The sequence below is a fragment of the Chlorocebus sabaeus genome, chromosome 1 (assembly GCF_047675955.1).
Source record: "Chlorocebus sabaeus isolate Y175 chromosome 1, mChlSab1.0.hap1, whole genome shotgun sequence".
In the NCBI taxonomy this organism is placed as follows: domain Eukaryota; kingdom Metazoa; phylum Chordata; class Mammalia; order Primates; family Cercopithecidae; genus Chlorocebus; species Chlorocebus sabaeus.
Genome location: NC_132904.1, coordinates 49,865,756 through 49,872,467, shown reverse-complemented (window position 1 = coordinate 49,872,467; position 6,712 = coordinate 49,865,756). Strand labels below are relative to the sequence as shown.

General features: G+C 40.6%; 1 pseudogene; it reads right to left on the bottom strand.

Moving 5' to 3' along the window:
* Window positions 1–3,634: 3,634 nt before the first annotated feature.
* On the bottom strand, window positions 3,635–4,683 carry LOC103239764 (olfactory receptor 7E24-like; annotated as a pseudogene).
* Between the last annotated feature and the right edge of the window lie 2,029 nt (window positions 4,684–6,712).

The following is a 6,712-nucleotide window of genomic DNA, read 5'->3' as shown; positions in this document are numbered from 1 at the left end:
TAATTTGTACTAAAAAGAACAGAAGCAAAGCTTGTCAGAATTATGTTTAGGCAGAGCAGATACTGAGTGTGCTCTTATGGTCTTTTGGTCAAGAACTTCATGGTCTTTTGCAACAACGGCTTCAACTGACTTGTGCTTAGGGAGACCAAACAGAACAAGCAAACATGATAGAGCTGTGTGTGCATGAAGAGCCTGTAGACCTTGAGTGAGAACTTCATAATGGTCATGATGGCAGTAATGCATCACTGTGACACCATTATAATTATTCATATACGGGTTTTTTTGGTCTTTTTTTCTCAACTTTGTCTGGTTTAAGGGAGGTTGCCAGGCCAGTGACACCTGATGAGTGGGTGTTTTGCAGTTTCTTTCAGGAGGTAGAATACTGGTGAAGACAAAGTCCATGATGTGGGGAGGTGTCTCAGTCCGCTATCTGTTAGTTTTAACACAATCCCTGAAACTGGGTAATTGATAAAGAAAAGGAATTTATTTCTTATAGTTATGGAGGTTGAGAAGTACAAGGTTGAGGGGCCACATCTTGTGAGGGCCTTATTGCTGGTGGGGTCTCCCTGCAAAATCCTGAGGTGGCACAGGGTAGCACATGGAGAAGGGTTTGTGTGTACTTGTTCCTCTCCTTATAAAGCCATTAGTACTATTCCCATGACAACCCATTAAGCCATTAACCATTTCATTAATCCATCAGAAGATTAATTCATCCATGAGGGCAGAGCTTTCATAATCCAATCACTTCCTAATGGCCCCCACCTGTCAATACTGCCTCACAGAGGATTAAGTTTCCATATGAGTTTTAGAGGGGACATTAAAACCATAGACAAGGGTTCAATGATCCAGGCTGCAGTTTTATGAGGATTATGTCTCTAATTAATAGGGTTCTGAGGATATGAGTAGAAATGGTATCTTTATTTCCAGGCAAATATCTAATTGGTCCTTGGAGCTGAGGAAAGATCAATCAATTTTCAGGTTTTCAGATCTTATATTGATTTCTGTACTGCAAAGTCATTCTTTGGAATCAAAAACCCTAGAGGATCTTAAAAGGCCCTTTCGAAACCCCTTAGACCTGGCACCAGTTGTCTTAGGCATACTTTTAAGCAGTAGTGAAACATGCTTAAGCAATCGATGCCTAATTTCTCTTCTGCACGAACAAGTATTATTTACAGATAACCTCCAGTTAAATGAGAATGTGGTGAGCAGGCTGCCTGAGGAGTCCAAGGACTGAGCAAAGACCACAGGTTAGCGGATGATTCTTCCTTTTTCCCTCCTTTGCCTTGTGGTAAGCCTGGCGATGACTTGATCCTTTTGTCTTTGTCTCAGAATTTCAAGATTTATTGCCCAAAAGACTGCTAAGAAATCCTTTTTCCTTTCTGTAGGAAGATAGAGATTCCAGATTCCTGCAGGTCATAAAGCAGGATAAGGAGAGGCTGTAGAGAAAGCTTATTTTTATTTCTGTCATGTATATTGAACAGGAAATATCTCCACAAGCCCTCTGGCTTTTATATTCCTTCTCTGAGGTCCTACTATGTATGGGGTAAAGTTAGATCATATGCAGTTGCTAGATCATATAGAGATCATGTTAGGAAAGTTGTTCTAGTGATTTGACCTCGGTTTATAAGTTTTACAAATAGTTACATGTAATTAAAATGGCTGTGAGGCCCATTCCAGTCTTATACTTTTAGTTTATTTAAATGCAGCGGGAGTGAGGGAGGTGAATATAGAATAATAGAGAACAAAGGAAGGACATTATGTGACAGCAATTAGATTTACTAGGGGGTTAGTTGAGAAGTACTAGTGATGATTATTTTATTATATTTTGGTGGTGAATGTCTGCTCGAATTCCTGATAAGCACTTTTAGAAGAAGCAGTGTTCAAGAAAGCTTCTTTCAGGGGGTTCTTGTTCAAGATGGCTGACAGAAGCAGCTAGTGTGTGCACCGCTTTCACTGAGAGGAAACAAAATGGTAAGTAAATATTAGCTCTTTAACTAGGTTGTCCAGGAGATCGCACTAGGATTTACCAAGAAAGCAACTGGACCCACGGAGAACAGCAAATGTGTTCCACCTTTGGGTACGTACAGTTGGGTGTTGGCTGCGGTGGTGTCAGCTGGTCGGGTTAACCTGACCTCAGTCCATGGGGGAAGTGGTCAGGTGCCAGCAGAATTTGTAATATACTAGGAAGATATTACTGTTAATATCACTGTGGGTGTACACCCTATGATATTAGAAGAAATATTCTAGAGAGATATTACTCCTAATGTCACAGTACGTGTACACCCTGTGATATTATTCATCACATCCTAGGGGAATGTTTTACAACTAATGTCACAGGTGGTGTACATCCTGTGATATTATTTGTAATACCCTAGGGAATATTACTCCCAGTGTCACAGGGGGTGGTCACGCTGAAATATTATTGATAATATCCTAGGGGTATGTTACTCCTACTATCACAGGGGGTGTACACCCTGTGATATTATTCATAATATTTTAGGAGGATGTTATTTCTAATGTCGCAAGTGGTGTACACCTGTGATATCATTCGTAACATCCTAGGGAGGTATTAATCCTAATGTCACTGGGGGTGTACACCCAGTGGGTGATATTATTCATAACATTCTAGGGAAATGTTATTCCTAATGTCAAAATGGGTGCACACTCTGTGATATTATTCATGATATCCTAAAGAGATGTTACTCCTAATTTTACAGGGTATGTACACACTGTGATACTATTCTTAATATCCTAGGGAGATTTTACGCACAATGTCACACAGGTAGTACACCCTGTAAATTCCTAGGGAGGTGTTACTCCTAATGTCACAGGGGAGGTATATCCTGTGATATTATTCATAGTATCCTAGGGGGATGTTACTCCTAATGACACAGGAAATGTACACCCTGTGATATTATTTGTAATATCTTAAAAGGATGTTACTTTTAATGTCATAGATAGTATTCGCCCTGTGATATTATTGACAATATTCTAGTGGGAAGTTACTCCTAATGTCACAGGTGTGTACATCCTGTGATATTATTCACAATATACTAGCAGGATATTACTACTAATGTCACAATGTGTGTACGCCTTGTGATATGATTCATAATATCATGGGGGATGTATTCCTAATGTCACAGGAGGTGCACACCGTGTGTTCAAGAAAGCCATGTGTACCATGTGTGTACACTGCCTATGACATTATTCGTAATATCCTAGGGGGATGTTTCTTTTAATGTCACAAAGGGTGTACAAAATGTCACAGAAGGTGTACACCTTGTGATGTTATTCATAATATACTAGAAGGATGTTACTCCTAATGTCATGGGATGTACACTCTTTGTTATTATTTGTAATCTCCTAGGGAGATATTATTTCAAATATCACAGTGAGTGTACACACCTGGTGTGATATTATTCGTAATATCCTAGGGAGATACAATTCCTAATACCACAGTGTGTGTACCCCATGTGTGTACACTCTGTGATAGTATTTTTTTATATCCTAGGGAGGAGATATTACTCTTAATATCACAGTGTGTGTTAACCCTGTGATATTATTCATATTTCACCTTGCTGCCTTTTTTAACCCACATTACAAAAGGAATGGAACAGATAACAAGATACTGAGATTAGACTGTTCTGCCTTGCGGCCACCGCAGGACACTTTTAATATCCCTGTTTCTCAGGCTGTAGAAGGGGTTCAGCATGGGGGTGACCACCGTGTATATCACTGAGGCCACTGCACCCTTTCTGGGGGAAGATGACACATCTGAATTGAGGTACCCTCCAATGCCTGTTCCATAAAATAAGCACACAACTGACAGGTGAGACCCACAGGTGGAGAAGGCTTTATAGTTCCCACCTGATGATGAAATCCTCAGAATGGAGGAAACAATTTTATAGTAAGATAAAAGGATCCCCAAGGTGGGAAGAAAACCAAATACGGCAGCAGGGAAATACATGACTATGTTATTAGTGAACGTGTCACAACATGCAAGGTGGGGGAACTGAGAAGGGTCACAGAAGAAATCAGGAATTTCCACATCCTTGAAGCAGGTAATTTGTAAGGCAACCAAATTGTATAGCTGGGAGTCTAAAAGACTGAGAAAAAAAGACAACAGAACTAGGAAGCCACAGAAACACCGGTTCATGATGACTGAATAATATAGAGGGTGACAGATGGCTACAAACCAGTCTTACAGCCATCACACTCAGGAGCATGTCTTTCTTCCATGCCTCCAAAAACGGCAAAAAGAGACATCTGGGTCAGGCAGCCCGCCTAGGAGATGACTCTGCTGTGAGGTTGGATGTTCACAAACATCTTGGGGACTGTGGTGGAGGTGAAACTGATGTCAGGCAAGGACAGGTTGGAGAGGAAGAAGTACATGGGGGTGTAGAGGTGGGAGTCAGGGCTGACGGCCAGGATGATGAGCAGGTTCCCCAGCACCGTGATGAGGCACATGGACAGGAACAGCCCAGCGAGGACTGGCTGCAGTTCTGGATCCTCTGAGAGTTCTAGGAGGAGGACTACTGAGACATCTGTTAGATTCTGTGGGTCTGTATAGTTTGGACACCTTTTGCGTAGAAAAGAGAGTTGAGAAATCAGAAACGAGTAAACCAATACCCAGCACTGTGTCTGCATTTTGGATATAAGCAATTCACAAGTAATGTTTTCAGATTTCAGAGCAATCCACACTCAGCAATATTTTGCAGTTGTGACAAACTCAATTGCCTTATAATGCGTTCATGATTGATTTTTGTGTTATTCACTTCTTGCTGTACACACCTTCCTTAGAAACACTAGATTCAAGAATGTTCTGAGAACCAGATCATCATATATAACAAATTCGTAATTGCTAGAAAATACAGCCTATCTTTTCAGAAGAAAAATATGTAATAAAAACATTCTCTTCACTTAAAGAAAAAGTTTATCCTAATTAAAGGAATTAAGAACTCAAATATTTTATTTTATTCTAATAGATTGCCACAAATTCCCTTGATTTAGAACATTTATAAACACTGTATAACAGCTGAGACCATGCCATCTGGAAATGAAATTAAAGTTGACAGTTCATAATCAGAAAATATTTCCATATGCCAGTTATGTTCTAGTGATTTCAACATTATGTTTTCCGACTTTTCTCCCTCAAGGGAGTAATTGCTTACTCAGATAGGTGGGTCTTGTTTTAAAATTCACGTAAGACATAACTCCTGTCCTTAGCTTAGGTGTCTGGACTTAGACTGCCTGGTTCAAATGGGACTTCACCCTTTTTGACTTCATGATCTGGTACAAGTTATATGAAAATGCATTGCTTCTTTTCTAGTCTGTAAAATAATAATGAAATGTGCACTAATAACTGGGAGAAGACTACATGGATGAAATGAAAGAAGCTGCATAGACCACAGAGCTCAGAGCCTGGCATTTAGGAAGCCTTCAGTAAGGGTTCATGATGCCATGGTGTCTAGCATCGTCCTCTTTATCCTCATCATCACCTTCATAATCTTTATGTTGTGCTTAGGGAATAGTTTAGAGGGACTCATTTGCTGCTATCATAGGTGAGATGTCCATGAAAGGGACAACCAGTGTGGGAGGAAAGCAAAATTTTGAATAAGATTTCTGAGACCCCCACCACAACCAAAAACAGAAACCCCACAGTCCGCTGAGCTGAGAGTTTGCACACTGGCCTCCTCCCATCTGCCCACCGCACTCCCCTGTTTGTCCTGAGGACGAGGAAACAAAACAAGGCTCCCCAGCGTCCCTCAGCACTCACTGAACTGCGCTTCCTCTCTGCTGGGCCACGACCACGGAGAACCGGTCCACTGTCTTCCCTGCGTGGTGCACGATGGAGGCTCAGACTGTGTACTGAAGACTGGCAAGAAGACAAGGTCAGACATGAGCCTCCTGATGCAGGTGACGGGTGTGGAGCCCACCTGACTGGAACCTCACACTGCAGGGCTGGAAGTACAGACTGAGTATTTATTATTCCATGGCCTCCGGGGCTCAAGGCACAGAACTCTTCATTAGCCAAATTCACCGAAGTTCACCCATCTCTAACGATTTCCTCATAATAATGCAGCAAGAAGAAGAGAAAAATGAGTGTCCATTTTTGGGCTCTTCCTCTAATCAGGAGAAATCCTGTGTGTACTATTCGCTTCTTTCTTTTCTTTTTAAAGATTCAATTGCTTTAATTTTCATATTTTATTATGGTAAAACATACCACATTGAAATATTAAAAATTATAAATATATATTATTTCATGTAGAATGGCCAGTATAATAAACATTTACAATTTCCACTATTTTTAAGTTTACAGTTTAATGACATTATGTACATTCACATTGTTTAGCAACCATCACCTCCCTCATCTCCAGAACATTTTTATCTTTCAAAATGGAAATTGTACCCATATTATAAACTCTCCATTCCTCTCTCTCACCCACCCCTGGGGGCCACCATTCTATTTTGCAATTCTGTGAGTTTAACTACTCTGGAGTCTTGATGTAAGTGGAATCGTACCATGTTTAATTTTTTTTTTTTTTTTGAGACAAAGCCCAGGTTGGAGTATAGTGGCACGATCTCGGCTCACTGCAACTTCCACATCCTGGGTTCAAACAATTCTTGTGTCTCAATCTACTGAGTAGCTGGGATTAGAAGCATGTGCCACCATGCCCACCTAATTCTATCATTTTTAGTAGAGATGAGCTTT